The sequence below is a fragment of the Tachyglossus aculeatus genome, chromosome 3 (genome assembly GCF_015852505.1).
Source record: "Tachyglossus aculeatus isolate mTacAcu1 chromosome 3, mTacAcu1.pri, whole genome shotgun sequence".
Classification (NCBI taxonomy): Eukaryota; Metazoa; Chordata; class Mammalia; order Monotremata; family Tachyglossidae; genus Tachyglossus; species Tachyglossus aculeatus.
The window spans coordinates 88,683,101-88,705,730 of NC_052068.1; positions in this window are offsets into that span (position 1 = coordinate 88,683,101).

The following is a 22,630-nucleotide window of genomic DNA, read 5'->3' on the forward strand; positions in this document are numbered from 1 at the left end:
ATTTTAAAGTGGGACACAGACATAAATATAAATAAGTAATTTATAATATATAATTTAATTTGAAGATATTTATATAGGTGTTGTGGGGTTGAGGGTGGGGTGACTATCATATACCCAAAGGTCACAGATCCAGTGCTTAGAACAGTGCCCAGTGCTTAGAACAGTGCCCAGCACTTCGAACAGTGCTTGGCACATAGTAAGCACTTAACAAATACCATAAATAATTATCAATAATAATCCCAGTGCATAGATGACACAGAAAGGAGAGGGTGCTGGAGAAAAAGGGGGTTAAATGGGGAAGGCCTCTTGGAGGAGATGTGACTTTAGAACGAAAGAAAAACAACTGCCACTGTAAGCTATGATCTTCAAAGTAAGCCCTAAAATCCCATCTTGGTTGATGCAAGCAGGTACATGGTGATTATTGTCTTTCCTGCCGGTCACCTAGTAGTCATTATAAATTTCATCTATAAGAAATTTATCGGAATTGTCTGGATGCAGGGAGGGAAGATTTTGTCAAGAGAAAAGTTCTCACAAAGCTTTAGTAGCCAGAGGAAAACCAAAGCCGTTTCCCAAAAGATCACTTCTTTTCTTTCACAAAATATGACTGGATAAGAATTCAATTCTTTCTCTATTTGTTACCCCTACAGACTCTCCATTTAAAAGGGATTCTGAAGTTGCATGTCCACCAGAGCATTGCGCTTCCATGATTCAATTAACCTTTAAGGTAGCTCGGGAAGTTTGTTCTATAGGAGATCCTTTCATTAATTGGCAGCCTGACACAGACAATTAAGTTTGATCAGATGAAGAGGGCACTGGGGACGTCATTAGCATACTGTACTGAAGGCTACGTGGTGTGTATAAGTTGTTTAATTTCTGCCATAGAAGGAAGAGGGGAACCTGTTTCTCATTTACTGCATTTTTACCTATTAAATATTTCATTTTCTCACTGTAAATGTGCAATGTTTCTGATATTTTTGTGAGTGTTGTGAGGGTGGGACATTTCTCCTCATGCTTTTACTGCAGTGTGATCCATGTAATGATCATTTCTCTGTTACTAAAACTTGGCATTTCACAAGAGGTACTGTATAAAAATACATATAAAGAGAGACAGATGGAAAGTCTGATTTCAGAGAGAGCTGTAAGACAGGAAATCTAGAGTAAAGAATGCTTGGGGCAAGTCAGTTGGAACAGGAGAGAAGCTGAGAAGCTTCTTCAAGCTCTAGGCTTGTTCAAATAGCAAAGCTGAGGTGGGCTTTGGCCAGGTCAATCAATCATTCAATCAATAGTATTTTTTGAGCACTTACTGTGTGCAGAGCCCTATACTAAATGCTTGGAGGAGTGCAACAAAACAGAGTTGGGAGCATGAACAGCAGTGAGGCCTACTGTAAAGAATATAGGACTCTGAGTCAGAGGACTTGGGTTCTAATCCTAGTTCTGCCATTCTCTGCTGTGTGCCCTTGGGCAAGTCACTTAAATTCTTTATGCCTCAGTTACCACATCTGTAAAATGGGGATTAAAACCGTGAGTCCCATATAGAACAGGGACTATGTCAAATACGATTATTTAGTATTGAACCCAGAGCTCAGTACAGTGCCTGGCACATGTAGCATGGCTCAGTGGAAAGAGCACGGGCTTGGGAGTCAAAGGTCATATGTTCTAATTTTGGCTCTGCCACTGGTCAGCTGTGTGACTTTGGGCAAGTCACTTCACTTCTCTGTGTCTCAATTACCTAATCTGTAAAATGGGGATTAAGACTGTGAGCCCCATGTGGGACAACCTGATCACCTTGTATCCCCCCCAGTGCTTAGAACAGTGCTTTGCACATGGTAAGTGCTTAACAAATGCTATTAATATGATTATTATTATAATAACTTAATAAATACCATAAGTAAAAAGTTGGTAGACACAATCCATTGTAATCTGTGTAGCTCAATTTCCCTATCAGGTAAAGGAGGTCAAGTATGCTTTTCCATCAGTCAGTCAGTGGTATGTATTGAGTGTTTCCTGTGTGCAGAACACTATACTAAGCCCTTGGGAGAGCACGGTATAAAAGAGTAGGTATAGATGATTCCTGCCCAAAAGGAGCTTACAAGGTAGAGGGAGAGATGGACATTAAAATATATCACAGAAAGAGAAGCACAAACATGCTGTGGAACTAAGGGAGGAATGAATATTCATTCCATCGTAGTCACTGAGTGCTTACTGTGTGCAAAACACTCTCCTAAGTGCTTATCAAAGTGTCTAAGGAGTACAGACCCAAGCACATGGGTGACACAGAATGGAAGGCTGAGAAAGGAAAGGAAAGGAGGAGGCTTCTTGGAGGAGATGGGATTTAAGGAGATGGGATAAAGCTGGGGAGAGAGGTGATCTGTCAGATATGAAGGGAGAAGGATTTCTAAGTCAGAGGGAGGGCATGGACAAGGGTTGGCTGCAGGAGAAATGAGATTGAGGTACAGTCATAAGGTTCTTATCCAACTTTGATTTCGCTGACACCATCCCTTTCTGGTTCTCCTCTTATCTCTCTGAGTGTTCCTTCTCAGTCTCTTTCATGGGCTCCTCCTCTGCCTCCCTCCCCCTAAATGTGGGAGCCCTCTAAGACTCAGTTCTGGGTCCCCTTCTATTCTCTATCTGCACCCACTCCCTTGGAGAATTCATTCGCTCCTTTGGCTTCAGTTACCATTTCTATGCCAACAATTCCCAAAAGGACATCTCCAGCCCAGATCACTCTGCTTAGATGCAGTCTCGCATTTCCTCCTGCCCTCAGGACATCTCTACTTGGTTGTCTCACTGAGGCCTAAAGCTTAAAATGACCAAAACAGAACTCCATATCTTCCCATCCAAATCCTGTCCTCCCTCTGACTTTCCTATCATTGTAGACAGTACCACCATCCTACCTGCTTCAGAGCCTGTAACCTTGGAGTTATTCTCAACTCATCTTTCTCATTCAACCCATACATTCAATCACTAAATCCTGTCAGTTCAACCTTCACAACATTGCTAAAATCTGCCTTTTCCTCCCCATACAAACCACTACCCCGTTAATTCAAGGACTTAAACTATCCCACCTTGATTACTTCATCAGCCTCCTTGCTGGCCTCCCTGTCTCCTCTCTCTCTCCACTCCAGTCCATACTTCAATCCGCTGTCTGGATCATTTTTCTACAAAACCATTCTGTCCATGTTTCCCCACTCCTTAATAACCTTCAGTGGTTGCCCATCCACCTCCATATTAAACAAAAACTCCTTACCATTGACTTTAAAGCACTTAATCGCCTAGCCCCTTCCTACCTTACTACTACTATCACAGCCCACTCACTTTACTCCTCTTAAGCCAATCTTCATACTGTACCTCGATCTCCTCTTATCTCACCACTGACCTCTCACCCATGTCCTGCTACTCATCTGGAATGCATTGCTCTTCTTATCCAAAAGACAGTTACTCTCCCCATCTTCAAAGCCTTACTGAAGATAAGTCCCCTCCAAAATGCCTTCCCCAGCTAAGCCCTCATTTCCTTTTTCCCACTCCCTCCTGCATCACCCCAATTTGCTCCTGTTATTCACTCACTCTCCCTCAGCCCCACAGCACTTATGTACATGTCCATAATTTATTTATTTATATTAATGACCATTTTCCTCTTTAGACTGTAAGCTCACTGTGGGAAAAGAATATGTCTGTTATACTGTACTCCCCCAAGCACTTAGCACAATGCTCCAAACATAGTAAGTGCTCGATAAATGCAATTGATTCACTGATTCATTGATGATTACAGGTGCTGCAGAATTGCACATTTTTTTCATAGACTCTTGGAGAAGTGAACACAGGAGCACCTGATATCCAGCCCAATTGTGTGGAGAGATGCTCAGAGTTATGGGAGTGAAGAGAGTCTGGCCATATTTTCTACTTAGAAGTGTGTTGCCTAGTGGATAGAGCATGAGCCTAGGAGTCAAAGGACTTGAGTTCTAATCCTGACTCTGTGTCTTGTCTGCTGTGTGACCTTGAGCAAATCACTTCACTTCTCTGTGCCTCAGTTGCCTCATCTGTAAAATGGGGTTTAAAACTGTGAGCCCCACGTGGGATATGGACTGTGTCTAACTTGATTAGTTTGTATCCATCATGTGATTAGTTTGTATACATCCCAGTGCTTAGTACAGTGCCTGACACATGGTAAGCACTTAACAAATATCAATGATTTAAAAAAACTCATTGATGAATCGAAGTATCATGGAAACATAGAAGTCTAAGTAACACCTGTCTGTGTTTGTGGCATGCATCTCAATAATTTGACAGAACATCTCAGGTTATTATTTTATCACACCATCACACAATATCAGTTACCATTACTTTTTATGACAATGTTAATATACATCATATCATATTAATATACAGATGTTTCTTTAATCTGTTTTTTAATTTCCTTCATGTATTCCCCAAGTGTGATCTGTGGCAAGGCAGTTTTTCTGTAGCAGATATTTATTTTTAAGTTATTTTTTATAATTTTTAGGTATTTTTGTGTGCATTAACGACATTTATACATGTGATCTCTTTAATCTTTCCCTTAGTCATCTCACTTATGGCCAAGAGACCATTTTGATTTTTTTTTTCCTCCTTATGCAGATAACAATTCTATTATCTCTTTGCTTTTAAGGTTTCTAAAGACTGTCCTAAAGAACTAGCCTAATCCCTGACTGGAAGTTGGTCCTTCAAGCATTCCCCCTTGTTCTGCAAGAATCAGTCAATCAGTGAATCAATAGTAATAATAATAATGATAATTGTGGTATTTGTTAAGTGCTTACTATGTGCTAGACACTGTACTAGTGCTGGCGTGGGTCCCTGTCCCACATGGGTTTCACAGTCTCAATCCCCATTTTACAGATAAGGTAACTGAGGCACAAAGAATTGGAGTGACTTGCCCACACAGCAGACAAGTAGCAGAGCTGGGATTAGAAGGCATGACCTTTTGAGTCCCAGGCCTGTGCCCTATCCACTATTCACTGAGCGCTGTGTGCAGAGTACTGTACTAAGTGCTTGGGAGAATCCAATCCATCATGGCTTCATTATTATATGTCCTAGGACAAATTATTCATTTTGCCATTCCTTTGTTAAGCACTACGTACTGAGTTCTGTGCTAAGTGTTGGGAAAAATTTAAGGTCACCAGATCAGACACAATTCCTGTGCCAAAAGGGTTTCAAATTCTAAGAGCATCGGAAGCAGCATGGCCTAGCAAAGAAAGGCCATTCCTGGGAGTCAGAAGACTTGGGTTCTAATCCCTCTCTTCCACTTGCCTGCTGTTTGACCTTGGGTAAGTCACATAACTTCTCTGTGCCTCAGTTTCCTCATCTGTAAAATAGGGATTCAATACCTGTTCTCCTTCACACTAAGATTATGAGCCCCAGGTGGAATGGGGGCTGTGTTCAACCTGACTATCTAGTATCTATCCCAGCACTTTACTCATAATAAAAGAGTAAAATAAAACAGAATCGGTAAACATGTTCCCTGCCTAAATTGATCCCAATGACCCCTTGAATCTGGGAAGGGTACAGTCAATCACTTTCCTTTCCATCAGTCCAATTCTACTCCTTTTTTTAAAATTTTTTAATGGTATTTAAACTAAAGTGCTGGGGTAGATACAAGTTAATTAGGTTGGACACAGTCCATTTCCCACGTGGAGCTCAAAGTCTTAATGCCCATTTTACAGATAAAGTACTTGAGGTGCAGAGAAGAGCCAAGGTCACATAGCAGACAAGTGGCAGAGCCAGAAATAGAATAGCATCCCAGGCCATGCTCTTTCCCTAGTCAATGCTGCCATGCTCCTTGTGGGCATGGAACATGTCTTATCAACTCTGTTGTATTGTACTCTCCCAAGTGTCTAGTACAGCACTCTGCACACTATGAACATTCAACAGGGATTACAGGGTGAAGGATGGGTCTCAGAGGGTGGAGGAGCTCTCTGTCAGCAGAGATTCAAGTTAGTCTAGAAAAGGTCAACCTGGGAGGAAAAAGGTGAGACTCTTTCCTCACCTAAATTTTTCCTTTTTCATCCACAGAACTGAGTCAAACCAGGGCTGCCATTGCTCTGTTGTGTCAGTGGATGGGTCTGAAGATTTTAAGGGGAAATGGACACAACACAGGTCAACATTTATCTGCTGCTGGAATTCAGTATGTTTAGTTAGAGGGACTAACATGGGCTATATCCAAGAAGGAAAGGCATTTGGGGGATGGTGGGGGCCTTGGGAGAGATTTGTAATAATAATAAGGGCCTTTATTAAGTGCTTATTAGGGACCAAGCACTATGCTAAGCCCTGAGGTAGGTATATATAATCAGATCAGATACAGTTCCTGTCCCACCCGGGTTCACATCCTAAGAGGCAAGGGGAGCATGTGGTATCAATGAGGAAACAGAGGTCCAGAGAGGTTAAGTGACTTTGCCCAAGGTCATACAGCAGGGCAGTGGCAGAATTGGAACTAGAACCCAGGTTGCCTGGCTCCCTCGCCACGCTTTTTCCACTAGGTCGAGGAATCCGATTTCATTGTCCAGATGCAGATAAATATGACAAATGTAAACACAAGGAGAAAGATAGATAAAGTGTCAGCTACCCTGTCTCCACGGTCACAACATAAAACCAAATTACGTTACACGGCTGATTATTTCTATAGTTGCTGGCTGAATGATTTTCTCATAAGGGCCTCTTCTAAACCACACTCCACCGTACTCGCCCAACAAATGCACGCGCACGCACACACACACACACACACACACACACACACACACACACACACACACACACTTTCCATTCCTCCACCCACTAAAGACATATTTAATCAGGGGAGGTCTGAAGATTACTCCAGTACCTAGGGGGGTAATAGTGGGACATATTTTGAGCTGCCCTGATCTAGACAGTTTTTATGCTGCCAAAATGTATTTGCTTTTTGATGATGTGGGGTTGGGACACCCCGCTGTTCCCAATTGTCCATTACATATTAGGGATGGTTACAGCCAAGAATACTTTTCTATTTATTTGCTCCCTTTTCACTGTGAACTTTATTATGCATGAGCAGCTTGACTGTGATACTTCTTTTGTTTTACATTTTGCATTCATTAAAAACCAGTCATCTGCATATTTTGCAAACCCTTAGGGGTCTATTTTCCCCTTGATACATGCATGCGGCTCCCATTAACATCAGTGGGAGTTATGGGTCTGGATGGGAGGGAGGATATAGGCCTCCTTAATGCCGGACTCGGGGATTTTTCTAAAAGAACATTCTTTACCCGCCATAGTCACTAATAATAATAATTGGCTGTGGATAAAGAGGGGGGTCTAGGATTTTTTTTCCCTGCTTTCTAATCTCTGGGAATGTACATTCTCCTTAAAAACCTAAGCTTTATAGCTTTTCTGGGTTTTCTTCACAGTTTCTCTTTGGCAGCGGCTAGAGCTTTGTTCAAAGACTGAAGGCCTAGCCAGTCTTTCTCAAATGAAGCCAACGGAATAATGATAATAATAATAATAATGACAGTATCAAACACTTAGTACCATTCATTGCACAAAGTAAGCGCTCAATAAATATGATTGAATGAATGCAGCATGGCTCAGTGGAAAGAGCATAGGCTTTGGAGTCAGAGGTCATGGGTTCAAATCCCAGCTGTGTGACTTTGGGCAAGTCACTTAACTTCTCTGTGCCTCAGTTACATCACCTCTAAAATGGGGATTAAGACTGTGAACCCCCCATGGGACAACCTGATCAGCTTGTAACCTCTCGAGCACTTAGAACAGTGCTTTGCACATAGTAAGCGCTTAATAAATGCCATCAGTATTATTATTATTTTAATGCTTATTATGTGTCAAGCACTGTTCTAAGCACTGGGGTAGATACAAGCTAATCAGGTCCCTTTCCCTCATGGGACTCACAGTCTTAATCCCCATTTTACAAATGAGGCAAATGAGATTCAGAAAAGTGAAGTGATTTTCCCAAGGTCACACAGCAGACAAGTTGCGGAGCCAGGATTAGAACGCAGGTCCTCCTGACTCTCAGGCTTGTGTTCTATCCACTAGGCCATGCTACCCTGGAGCCCATTCTCTGTGGTGGATGGTGGTTCCATGGAGCCACCCCCGGACCACCTCTAGAGGCTGTGAGCTCTCATAATAATAATAATAATGGCATTTATTAAGCACTTACTATATGCAAAGTACTGTTCTAAGCGCTGGGGAGGTTACAAGTTGATCAGGTTGTCCCACGTGGGGCTCACAGTCTTAATCCCAATTTTACAGATGAGGTAACTGAGGCACAGAGAAGCTAAGCGACTTGCCCAAAGTCACACGGCTGACAAATGGCGGAGCCTGGACTTGAATCCATGACCTCTGACTCCAAAGCCCGTGCTCTTTTCACTGAGCCACACTGCTTCTCGTCTACCCCTCATTCAGGAAGTTGCTTCCTGCTTTGGGCCTCCCTTGTTGCACCTGTAAAATACGTTTGTGAATCCTGTCCTGTTTCCTGGAAATAATCCCTGAAATGATGAGAGTCACGACATCAGCTAGAAACGTTCCTTATCAATTCGGTTCACCTTAGCCAAGTCAATCCTTTCTTCGCAGACAGATGAAGGAAACTGAGGAAGGCAGCGTGGCCCAGTGGCAAGAGAACAGGACTGAAGGTGCAGAGATCCAAATTCCAGTCCCAGATCCACAACCTACCTGCTGTGGGACCTTGGGCAATCCATCTGAGCCTCTGTTTTCTAATCTGTAAAATAGGTGTGTGAATCCTGTCCTATTTCCTGGAAATAATCCCTGAAATGATGAGAGTCATGACATCAGCTAGAAACATTCCTTATCAATTCTGTTCACCTTAGCCAAGTCAATCCTTTCTTCGCAGACAGATGAAGGAAACCGAGGAAGGCAGTGTGGCCCAGTGGCAAGAGAACAGGACTGAAGGTGCGGAGATCCAAATTCCAGTCCCAGATCCACAACCTACCTGCTGTGGGAGCTTGGGCAATCCATGTGAGCCTCTGTTTTCTCATCTGTAAAATGGTGATAAAAGCTCTCCTTCTTAATAATGATAATGATGGGCAATGTTAAGTGCTTACCATGTGCTAAGTACTATACCAAGTGCTGGGATAGATACGAGATAATCAGGTTGGACAAAATCCCCGTTGCCCATGGGGCTCATAGTCTTAGTGGGAGGGAGAACAGGTTTTGAATCCCTATTTTACAGGTGAGGAAACTAAGGCACAGAGAATTTAAGTCAATTACCCAAGGTCAAACAGCAGGCAAGTGGAAGAGCTGGGATTAGAACCCAAGCCTTCTGACTCCCAGGACTGGATTCTTTTTGCTAGGAATTTGTCTGATCTGGTGACCTTGAATTTTTCCCAACACTTAGCATAGTACTCAGCACATAGTACTTAATAAATAACATTATTATTATCGCCCCCTAAACTGTAAACTCGTTTTGAGCATGAGGATATCTACCAATCTTTTGTATTGCATTCTCTCTCAAGTACTTAGTACAGTGCTCTGCATGCAATAAGGGCTCCATAAATATCACTGATTGATTGACTGATGATCACTACTATTTTTATTAGGAAGGAAGTTTCCTCCACGGTTGTTAAAATCCTCCTGTATTTTCCTTCAGCATATCTCCATTCCCTTTCTTGTACCTGGTCCATGACAATCACAGCTAATGCTATCTGGTCCAGTGCCAATTCATTATTAGCTCTGAGAATTTAAGGAACAGTGGCAATGACAGCAAACACAGGGCCTCCTCAGGTCACTGTTTCTCCTCAGACCTCTGGGTCCCACTTCAACCTGGTGATGAAGTGTGTGTATGTGTGTGTGTGTGTGTGTGTGTGTGAGAGAGAGAGAGAGAGAGAGAGAGAGAGAGAGAGAGAGAGAGAGAGAGAGAGATTGTGCTTTGGCCTCCTACCTGGGGAAGCAGGACACGAGTTCTATTAGGCACAGCTCTGTGGGGGTGGAGGAAGGGAGAGTGGTTGCTTGGGAAATATCAGGGCCCTCCCAGGAGCAGGCTTCTCCTGTGTTCTCCCCTATTAGCTGACATATCTACCTGTTCCCCCATCAATACTTTTTCTCCCTCCTACTTTGAGCCTCATGTGGGACAGGGACTCTGTCCGACCCAATTAACTTGTATCTACACCAGGAATTAGAAAAGTGCTCGACATATAGTAATAATAATAATAATAATGCTGGTATTTGTTAAGCGCTTACTATGTGCAAAACACTGTTCTAAGTGCTGCAGGGGATACAAGGTGATCAGGTTGCCCCACGTGGGGCTAACAGTCTTAATCTCCATTTTACAGATGAGGTAACTGAGGCACAGTGAAGTGGCTTGCCCAAGGTCATACAGCTGACAAGTGGTAGAGCCAGTATTTGAACCTCTGACTCCCAAGCCCATGTTCTTTCCACTGAGCCATGCTGCTTCAAAATGATAATAGCATTTGTTAAGCGCTTACTATGTGCCAAGCACTGTTCTAAGCTCTGGAGGAGATACAAGGTAATCAGGCTGTCCCATATGGGGCTCATAGTCTTAATCCCCATTTTACAGATGAGGTAACTGAAGCACAGAGAAGTTAAGTGACCTGCCCAAAGTCACATAGCTGACAAGTGGCAGAGGTGGGATTAGAACCCATGACCTCTAAATCCCAAGCTTGCGCTCTTTCCACTGAGCCACACACCCTCAGCCCCAGAGTAGTTAGGCACATGCACCTCTCCATTATTTGTGTATTTATACTAATGTCTGTCTCCCCACCTCTAGACTGTAAGCTACCTGGGAATAGGGAAGGTAGTTACCAACTCTGCTGGGCTGTCCTCTCCCAAGTGCTTAGTGCAGTGCTCTGCACAAGGCAAGCCCTCATTCATTCATTCATTCAATCATATATATTGAGTGCTTACTGTGTGCAGAGCACTGTACTAAGCACTTGGGAAGTACAAATTGGCAACACGTAGAGATGGTCCCTACCCAACAACAGGCTCACAGTCTAGTTTGTGAGCCCATGTAGGAGGTGGACCTTGTCCAACCCCCAGAGCTCAGTACAGTGTCTGGTACATAGTAAATGCTTAAAAAGTATCATTTAAAAAAAAACAAATGGAAATTCCTGAACACTGGTTTTCTAGGCATTCCCTTACCAGTCCTCTCCCTTACTCAGCAGCTCTGTTTTCCCACTAGATTCTAGCTCACAGTCTCCATTCCACCAAATCAGCTCTCTTACTTGGACTCATTCACTAATCATCTGCTTTTGACCACTTATTCATGCCCCATCTGCTTCCTGGCTTTTGTGAGCCAGGGACATAGGATTCTTCTCTCATATATACTGGCCATCCAGCTCCTAATGTAGTAGTAATAGTAGTAGTGGCATTAGTATTAGTAGTAATAGTATTAATCAAGTACTTAAGTGCAGAGCACTGTACTAAGTGCTGGGAGAAAATATGCAGATGGGATGATCAATCAGCTAATCGAATTTATTGACTGCTTAGTATGTGCAGATAACTGAACTAAGCACTTGGGAGAATACAATAAAACAGAATTAACAGACAAGTTCTCTGGCCATACGTTTACAGTCTAGAAGGGGGAGACAGACATTAATAAGAATAAATAAATAATTTATAATATACAATTAAAGACATGTACTTAAGTGATGTGTAGTTGGGGCTGGGGAGAATATCAAGTGCCCAAAGGTCACAGGTAGAAGTGCATAGACAGTTAATCATGGTCCCTGTCCTTCATGGGATTCACAATCTAAAAGGTGAGGAGGAGGGGAAGGGCAGAGTTCTGGAAATTGCCCCCCTAAACCTGGTGATGCCACTGCTCACTTCTGCCACTTTTCTCACCCTCACTTTCTCGCCCCCTAATTCAGTCCACACACCCTATGAAGACCTTCATTCAGGCCAGGCTCATACCCCTCCACATCCACATCCCTCTTCCAATGACATAATAATTCATAATTATGGTATTTGTTAAGTGCTTACTATGTGTCAGGCACTGTTGTAAGCATTAGGGTGGATACAAGCAAATCCAGTTGGACACAGTCCCTGTCCCAGGTGGGGCTCACAATCTCCATCACCATTTTATAGATGAGGTAACTGAGGCACAGAGAAGTGAAGTAACATGCCCAAGGTCACACAGCAGACAAGTGGCAGAGCTGGGATTAGAACCCATGACCTTCCAACTCCCAGGCCCAAGCCCTGTCTACTGTGCCAATCAGCTTTCTCACCAATCTCACCTTCCTTGGCCCGTGGTACATTGAAACTGGAGCAGGAAGACATCTGATACATGGTGCTTAGCACATAGTAGGCATGGAAATACATTCTGTCACTATTCTTATCGCTGCCCCTGGAGTGGTTTCAGAGGAGTGAAAGGATTGAGACAAGCAAGAAAATGAAATGGCTTCTATCCATCTATGGCAATTATAGAGTGCTTATTGTGTATGCTCTACTAAGTGCTGGGGAGAATACAATAAAATTGAGTCGGTAGACATGATCCCTGTACACAAAGCACAGAGAAGCAGTGGATAAAGCATGGCCCTGGGAGTCAGAGGACCTGGGTTCTAATCCCATCTCCGCCTTTTTCCTGCTGTGTGACCGTGGGTAAGTCACTTCTCTGTGTCTCAGTTTCCCCAACTGCAAAATGGGAATTCAATTCCTTTTCTCCCTCCTACTTATACTGCATCTACTATACAGGGATTGTATCTGGGTCTGATTAACTTGTATCTACCTCAGAGCTTAGAACAGTGTCTGATGCATAGTAAGAGGTTATTGACAAATACCATTAAAAAAAGGAAAAGGTGCTCAGAGGCAGACTATGAAAATTGTCCTCCAATGAGAAGAGCATGCAGCTCCATGACTGGCTTGCACCAATCTTGAAGGTGAGATATTCTAAGACTTTGTTGCCCTAGGCTGTAAGCTCACTGTAGTCAGGAACTGCATGTACCAACTCTGTTATATGGTTATATCGCACTTTCCCAAGCACTTAGTACAGTGCTCTGCACACAGTAAGTGCTCAACAAATATGATCGATTGATTGACTGATTGGACATTCCATTCCACTCCCTTCCCCTGATTTGGAAGCATCTCTGCCTGGGGAATCTTTTTTAAAGGTATTTTTTTGGAAGCCCTTCAGGTGCAGGGATCGTTTCTACCAACTCTGTTGTGTTGTACTCTCCCAAGCGCTTAGTACAGTGCTCTGCTCACAGTCAGTGCTCAATAAATACCACTGATTGATGGGAATGTGATTAAGGTTTCTGAAGGACTCAGAACAAGCACTGGGCACCACAGAACCTCCTTTACCTTCCCGATGAGACAGTGAGCATCGGAGCAGAAATGTCTTTTGGCAAATGAAACGAGTTGCGTCAAATTGCGTACGCCGGAATGGCAATTAAGAGACGGATGTCTGAAATCATTTCATCACTTAATGGCAAAAATCAAGTCTTAAATTTATAATAGCTTTTAAAAAAGCAACCTCACCCGGTCCTTTATGTAGTCAAAAACCGATTTAGCTCCTGTGACAGTGGTTGTGCTTCAGTATAGAAAGGTTCCCCACCTACAGATGTTTGCAAAATATTATCATACAATGTCAGTTCCCAGTGGCTGGCTGCTTTTCACTCTTCTCCCTCTGCCCTCACAATGGCCTTCAGGACCGTCAATTCTAGGTCCACTTTGATTCTCTTCTTTTGACTGCAAGGATGAAACATGTGTGGGCCTCTGTGTTCTAAGTTTGACAAAGTGGCTCTTTAAGGTGCATATATTTTAATAGGGGATTTATTTTCTGCATTGTTAAAGCTTAACAGTTGCCTCAAATCATCCAGACACAAAGGAAATGCAGCTCAGTTCACCAAACAGCAGATTTTGCCCTGAGCAAAGACACTTCCCATGCATGCGATGAACTCCCACTGTTTCCCATAAGAGTCCTATGCTGGCTTTAGAATTCGAATAGGATGGTTTAAACAAAACATTCCACTCCAACAATTGAAATAAACGAGGCCATGGTGCTGCAGTGGGACAATGTCGGCTGGAACCTTATGCTAATACGAACATTAGGTAATAATTTTGGGTTTGTTTTTTATTCTGGTGGAACATTTTATGCTTCATAGAGCATCCAGTTAGTCTTTCCATGGTGGAAGCCATTCTGAAGGCTGAGTCTTATCGATATTTTCATGGGCTATTCAATGTGTGCTACCTGTCATTGACTCTGGTGTGTCTCAGGCTTAGCTGAATTTTGAACAAATCAACCAAAAAAGAAGGCCAGGGCATTTGGGTTATGGTGGGGTGAAGAGCTAGGGTTGACTGAAATTGGAAATGAGAGTGTTTTTTTTGTTTCCTTTTTTAAAAATATTCCCAAAGCATCAACCACCAGTTATTTTCATTCCAAGTATCGGTGAAGTTCCAGTAGGAGGATTTTGTGCCCACTTGGGTATTCTCCAATTCCCACCACTATATTTCTTGGAACTTCTCTTTCCTGCCACTTACCACCTCCATCTTTGGCTCTGCCTTCGAAATAGTCGTGGGGAACCAGAAAGAGAGAGGTGGCATTCGGGTATATGCTAGGTGTGTAACTTTTAAAACTATGATTCACAGTAAGAAATGATGGCCTCCAGGTGATCTTCTTTGGTCACATTCACCAGGATGGCCTAGTGGATAGAGCATGGGCCTGGGAATCAGAAGGACCTGGATTCTAATCCTGACTCCGCCACTTGTCTGCTGTGTGACCTTGGGCAAGTCACTTCACTTCTCTATGCCTCAGTTCCCTTGTCCATAAAATGGGGATTAAGACTGGGGAGCCCTATGTGGGACAAGGACTGTATCCAACTTGATTATCTTGTATCTACAGCAGTGCCTGGCACATATAAATGCTTAACAAATACCATTATTCATTTTTTAAAATTTACTGTTTTTTGGTCCACCTCCGGCAACTTCATGAGAACCAGTCTTGGAGGAATTGACCAAATAGTAGGCTTGCTGTCCATTTGGACACATTAGCTTCGTTGAAGCAGGCTTAGATCTTGCTGAAGATCCCCAGCAGACCTATCAGTGAAGTAGTAGAGACAAAGTAGTTCTCCAAATTTGTACCATCTATTTCCCCAGTTCAATGTCTGTTTTGTTCTAAATCTATCTAATGACCATCTTATTTGGTTCCACAATATTGACTCAACTCCAACTGAGCTTCCGGTGGGCAGGGAACATTTCTGTTCACTGTTATATTGTACTCTCCCAAGTGCTTAGTACAGTGCTCTGAACACAGGAAGTGCTCAATGAATATGACTGAATGAATGATAGTATGGAGTCAGATTGAACTATGCCAGAGAGTACCTTACAAGGAAGATTCTTATATCAGAAGGTCTTTACATCTTTTTTTTCAATTCTTTGATATTTGTTAAGCACTTACTAATGATAATAATGATAATAACTGTAGTATTTGTTAAGAACTTACTATGTAACAAGCACTGTTCTAAGTGCTAGGGTAGAAGCAAGGTAATTGGGTTGGACAAAATCCCTGTCCTACACAGAGGCCCCAGTCTTAATCCCCATTGTACAGATGAGGTAACTGAGGCACAGAGAAGTGAAGTGATTTGCCCAAGGTCACACAGCAGGCAAATGGCAGAGCTGGGATAAGAACCCAAGTCCTTCTGACTCCGAGACCCATTGTTTAGCATGGTTTAAAGCACAGGGGTAGATTTAAGTTAATCAGGGCAGGCACAGTCTCTGTCCCACATAAGGCTCACAGTCTAAGAAGGAGAGAGGACAGGTATCGAATCCCCAGTTCAAGTTAAGGAAACTGAGGTACAGAGAAGTGATGTGACTTGCCCAAGATCACACAGCAGGCAAGTGGTGGAGCCAGGATTAAAATTCAGATCCTCTGACTCTTAAGCCCATGGTCTGTCTACTAATCCGCATTGAGAAGCAGCATGGCTCAGGGGAAAGAGCACAGGCTTTGGAGTCAGAGGTCATGGGTTCAAATCCCACTTCTGCCACTTGTCAGCTGTGTGACTTTGGGCAAGTTACTTCACTTCTCTGTGCCTCAGTTACCTCATCTGTAAAATGGGGATTAAGACTGTGAGCCCCCCTGGGGACAACCTGATCAGCTTGTAACCTCCCCAGCACTTAGAACAGTGCTTTGCATATAGTAAGTGCTTAATAAATGCCATCATTATTATTATTATAGTGGATAGAGCACTGGCCTGGGAGTCAAAAGGTCATGGATGCTAACCCAGGCTCCACCACTTGTCTGGTGAGTGACCTTGGGCAAGTCACTTTACTTTTCTTTGCCTCAGTTACCTCATCTGTAAAATGTGGGGTTGAGACTGTGAGCCGCAGTGGGATGGGACTGTGTCCAACCTGATTTGCTTGTATCTACCCCAGCACTTAATACAGTGCCTGGCACATTGTAAGCACTTAACAAATACAATAATAATAATAATAATAATACAGTGTTTGTAAGAAAAGCTTTTAGAGATTTTTTTCATGTCTTCTGCAATCTTCAACTACATTTTTTTTTTCTTAGCTGGGGAAGATGAGGCCGTGTTTCATTCCAATTTAACTGCCTCTATAATCTACACAGTCGAGCAGTGTTAGCCATTGGGGGGAAGGGAGAACCCAACAAAGCTTAGAAATATTAAGTTGCATTTCCTCCCTCTCCTTGCCTTGTTGTGCAGTGTGGCCGGACACTCTGAAACCCATCGCAACTCAAATCCCCAGCTGGAGCTGCTCGGTGGTGAGGGTGAGGCAAGAGGCGGACGAGGAAACTGCTTAATTAATGGGAGGGAGACTGAGCTGACATGAGGGGGCCGCTCACCTGCCTTGGAGTCTGCCCACAGAGCCCGGTTCACTGTGCGGGCTCCTGTCTGCCTAGGGCCGTGGTTTGACTTGGGTGGCCACGTCTCTGATGCCTTCCGCATCCTTCTTCCTCTGTGGAGCTATTTATTGCTTGGGCTATTTATTCTTTTCACAAATACTTGGTCAATAGGCCATGTACAGGGAGAGAGAAAGAGACGAAGAGAGCGAAAGAGAGAGAAAGAGAGAGAGAGAGAGAGAGAGAGAGAGATATGCTAACTATTGTCTAATTCCTGACCAGATCTTCACTTGTGAACACAGAGGTCAAAAGTGCCCTGTGCCACAGGACTGAAGCTGAGCTGAGCCTGAATCTTTGAGCAGCATAAACAGCCCCATGGTTTTTTTTTTTAAACAGATCGATCAATCAGTCCATCAGTGGTATTTGTTGAATGTCTATTCTGTTCTAGGTATTTGGAAGAGTACAATCAGTTGGTAGATGCGATCCTGCCTTTAAGGGACCTTACAGTCTTATATGGGAGGCAGATATTAAGATACTTTACAGGTAAGGGAAGCAACCAAGTTGCACCCCACCCCCACCCCCCACTCCTGACCTCACAATCCACAAGTGTCCCCAGATAGACTCCGTCCCCCTCCCCCTGCAGTGGGGGTCAGCTCTATACTCTCTCCCCTTCAAAACCTTATTGAAGGCATATCTCTTCCAAGAGGCCATCCCTGACTATGCCCTCCTTTTGTCTTCTCCCACTCCCTTCTGCTTCACCTGACACACTCCCATTGCATATTTAATGTCTGTCTTCCCTTCTAGGCTGTAAGATCATTGTGGGCAGGGAATATGTCTGTTTATTGTTATATTGTACTCTTCCAAGCGTTTAGTAAGTGCTCTGCACACAGTAAGCACTTAATAAATAGGAAGGCAGGGAGGCAGGAAGGAAAGGAAGGAAAGAAGGAAAGGAAGGAAGGAAGGAAGGAAGGAAGGAAGGAAGGAAAGGAAGGAAAGGAAGGAAGGAAGGAAGGAAGGAAGGAAGGAAGGAAGGAAGGAAGGAAGAAAGGAAGGAAGGAATGCTTCCTAAGTACTTAGCAAATGCCACAGTTAGCAATTAGCAATGAATACACTGGACTAATTTGGATAACCTCTAGCCTGTATAATTCAGTCCTGCATAATTGAGAATTGGTTGATCTTGGCTGCTGATTAGGTGATCAGTCAGCCAACCAATCATCAGTCCACATCAGGCACCCATGGGGGAGGTAAGCACTGGGCTAAATGCTGAGAAAGTGGAATGACACAGGTAAACTACTCTATGGATGGGAGGAAAACCAGGCCCAGGAGTTTAGTTAAGGGGAGAAATCTGGATCAGGAGAGCAGTTCTTGACTCACCGAATCAAGTACATGCCCTGCAACTTCCATGGCACAGCCCAAGTGGCTGATTAATAGATCAGAGTGAGAAATCACCTACTTTGACTCTTCCCCCCAGTTGACTGGAGAGGATGTTGGGCAATAGAAACACCTCCCTTGTCTCACAGTGTCTTTCCATTGAAACTTTGGCTTCCATGTTCTTCTGATGCCACCCCAACAGAGAGTCTTGCTCATCCCCTTGCTCACTCCCCACATTGGGAAAATAATAATAATAATTGTGGTATTTGTTAAGCACTTACTCTACACCAAGCAGTGTACTAAATGTTGGGGTAGATACAAGAGGTATTGAATCCCCCTTTTGCAGATGAAGAAACTGAGGCACAGAGAAATCAAGTTAAGCCCTTCATGCAGTGTCTGTTGTTCATAATAAGCGTTCAATAAGTACCACTGATTGATTGCCCAAGGTCATGCAGCAGGTAAGTGAGGGAGCCTGGACTTGAACCCAGGATCTCTGACTTTCCAGTCCTTACTCTTTGCACTAAGACAGCTTCCCTAACAAAATAACCCAGGACAGGAAATAAGTTTCCTTCATGGAGACACTAATCTAATTGTGCAGATGGGAGCGGCTTGGTCTGTGTCTGTGCACGTTTATGTGTCTGTGTGCATGTGTGTGAGTGTGTGTGTGTGTGTGTGTGTAGGGAGAAGCAGGGGGTTTGCAGCAAACCAACTGATCAGAAATATGCATCTTTTATTTTCTTTTTTTTTTTCCCACTGCAAACCACCAGGATGGGAATGCAGAGTTTGGTGCAGCATACAAGAGTGTCCCTCGAAGTCTTAATGTCAGTTTACACCATGCCATGCGGTGAGCATAATGCGTCCTCCCAGGGACAATTTGCATAAAGGATAAATAAGAGAAACACAATGTGAAGTTTATTCATTTTTAAATCCTGCAGCGTTCGTGATTGAAGGCCCAAGCTCAGATGTTTTCCTGATGTGTACCATTAAGACTCAGGGCTTTGTCTAATGTCTCTTCTGTTACTGCGGGGGGATGTAATGTACGCTCATCCTCCACGCTGGAGTATCATTTTCGGTGTGTACCACTCGACGAGGGAGCGAGGATCCGCACGCAGCCTTATCTCGTATCGGGCCCCACTCTCTTTAATTTGCTGTAATGGAGCCAGCACATTAAATACAAAACATATTGATGTTCTCAGAAATCCCTGGGGGGTCTTTACCCTTCATTGTTGAAGGAACCCTGCCATCCAGGAGGAAGGGGAAAAAAAGACATTTTTGCCAGAGCTGGTTGTAGGGGTGTTGCTGACAGGGAGCAGCTGACTTCACACCACCTCCCCGCCTGCCTCGCTTAGAGGAAGGGAAGATAACCCAACCTGATTTTTATCTACATGCATGAGCTGAGGGTCGATGTTAAGATCGTTTGCCCCTTAGATTGTGGAGATGTGCACTCCAAAGACATAAAACAGCATGGGCAAGAAAATTACTTTCAGGCCATTTTGAATGTTCCATAACTGAAGCATTCAGCATTCTATAATGGCAAGTGATGGATAATTCTGACTTGACTGACATCCCGATATTCTTCCCTTTCCCCTAATTGTAATTTATTTTAATGTTTGTCTCCCCCTCTAGGCTGTGAGATTTTTGAAGGCAGGGATCATGTCTATTAACTACTGTATTGTAATCTCCCAAGCATAGTCCAGTGCCTTGCACAAAATGAACACTAAATAAATACCATTGTTTGATTGCTTGACTAGATGAATTTGATGCTAATATGTGTTAAACATCTCAAAATTATTTTATTATGATATTTGTTAAGCCATTATTACATGCCAAGCACGTATTAAGTTCTGGGGTAGATACGATCCTGGAATTTTATCCAATCTTGGCTTCACTGTTGCTGTTCTCTTTTGGTTCTCTTCCTACCCCTCTAGCCGTTCATTCTCATTCATTCATTCAGTAGTATTTATTGAGCACTTACTATGTGCAGAGCACTGTACTTGGAAAGTACAATTCAGAAACAGAGACAATCCTTGTCCACAGCGGGCTCACAGTCTATCTTTCACAGGCTCTTTCTCTGACTCGCACCCGCTAACTGCGGGATTCCCTCAAGCTTCAGTTCCGGGTCCTCTTCTAATTCTCCATTTACATCCACTTCCTTGGAGAATTCATTCACTCCCATAGCTTCACTACCACCTCTATGCAGAGGATTCCCAAATTTACATCTCCAGCCCTGATCTCTCTCTCACTATGCACTCTCGCATTTCCTCCTGCCTTCAAGACATCTCTACTTAGATGTCTCGCTGACACCTCAGACTTCACATGTCCAGTGCAAAATTCCTTATCTTCTACCCAAACACTGTCCTTCCCCTGATTTTCCCATCACAGTAGGGAGCACCACCATCTTTCCTGTCTAATAAATCTGTAACCTTGGCATTATCCTCGAGTCATCTCTCTCATTCAACCCACATATTCAATCTATCACTAAATCCTGTCAGTTCAACCTTCACGGCATCGCTAAAATCCACCCTTTCCTCTCCATCTTAACTGATACCATGTTAATCCAAGCACCTATCCTATCCCGCTTTGATTTACTGTATCAGCCTCCTTGCTGGCCTTGCTGCCTTCTCACTGGCCTCGCTGCCTCCTCTTTCTCCCCACTCCCGTCCATACTTCACTCTGCTGCTTGGATCATTTTTCTACAAAAACATTCAGGTCACGATTCCCCACTCCTCAAAAAACTCCAGTGATTACCCATCCACCTCTGCATCAAACAGAAACTCTTTACCATTGGCTCTAAAGCATTCAATCACCTTGCCCCCTCCGACCTCACCTCACTGCTCTGCTATTACAATTCTGCCCTCACACTTCAATCCTCTAATGCCAACCTACTCACTATACCTCTATATCATCTATCTCACCACCATCCTCTCTCCCACATCCTGCCTCTGGCCTGAAATGCCCTTTTTATGTCTGACAGACAATTACACTACCCCGCTTCAAATCCTTATTGAAGGACACTTCCTCCAAGATGCTTTCCTTGAATAAGCCTTCATTTTCTCTTCTCCCACTCCCTTCTGTGTCATCCTAATTTGCTCCATTGATTCACCCTTCCATCAGCCCTGTAGCACTTACTTACATATCCATAATTTATATTAATGCCTGTCTTCCCCTCTAAACTATAAGCTTGTTGTGGGCAGGGAATGTATCCATCAACTCTGGTACACATCTGTATTGTACTCTCCCAAGTGCTTAGTACAGTGCTTAGCATACAATAAGTGCTAAATAAATATGATTGGTTTGATGGATGTAAGATATTCCGGTTGGACACAGTATATGTCCCACGTGGACCTCACATCTTTAGTACCCATTTTACAGATGAGATAACTGAGGCACACAGAAAATAAATGGTATTTGTTTAGCACTTACTATGTGCCAGATACTATACTAAGCACTAGGATGGATGCAAGTAAATCAGTTGGACACAGTCCCTGTCTCGTGTGGAGCTCACAGTCTCAAGTAACCATTTTACAGATAAGGTAACTGAGACCCATGACCCAAATCCGTGGTCTATCCACTACACCATGCTGACATGCTCAAGGTCACACAGCACAAAATTGGAGGACCCAGGTCCTCTGACTCTCAGTCCCATGCTCTTCCCATCAGGCTGTGCTGCTTCTCATTGTCAGAGTTGGTGTGCTAGCTTTCTACTTCTGCAGCTGAGGCTGAATTGAGACTAATAATAATAATGATAGCTGTGACATTTGTTAAGTGCTTACTCTGTGCCAGGCACTGTATTAAGCGCTGGAGTGGATACAAGCAGATCAGGTTGGATACAGTCCCGGTTCACGTGGGGCTCACAATCTCCATCCCCATTTTACAGTTGAGGTGACTGAATCCCAGAGAATTATAATAATAATAATAATGGTGGTATTTGTTCATTCATTCAATCATATTTATTGAGCACTTACTGTGTGCAGAGCACTGTACTAAGCACTTGGGAAGTACAAGTTGGCAACATATAGAGATGGCCCCTACTCACCAACAGGCTCACAGTCTAGAAGACTTGTTAAGCACTTACTGTGTGCCAAGCACTGTTCTAAGTGCTGGGGCAGATACAAGGTAATCAGGTTGTCCCACATGGGGCTTACAGTCTTATATCCCCATTTTACACACGAGGGAACTGAGGCACAGAGAAGTGAAGTGACTTGCCCAAAGTCACACAGCAGACAAGTGGCAGAGCCGGGATTCGAGCCCATGACCTCTGACTCCCAAGCCCTTGCTCTTTCCACTGAGCCGTGCTGCTGAGAGAAGTCAAGTGACTTGCCCAAGGTCACAATGTGGCAGAGCTGGGATTAGAACCCATAACCTTCTGAATCCCAGGCCCATGCTCTATCCACTGTGCCATGCTGCTTTTCAGCAGCATAACTAGACTAGCATGACTAGAGATGTAGGGTCAGTATCTTTGTTCCTCCAAATCCC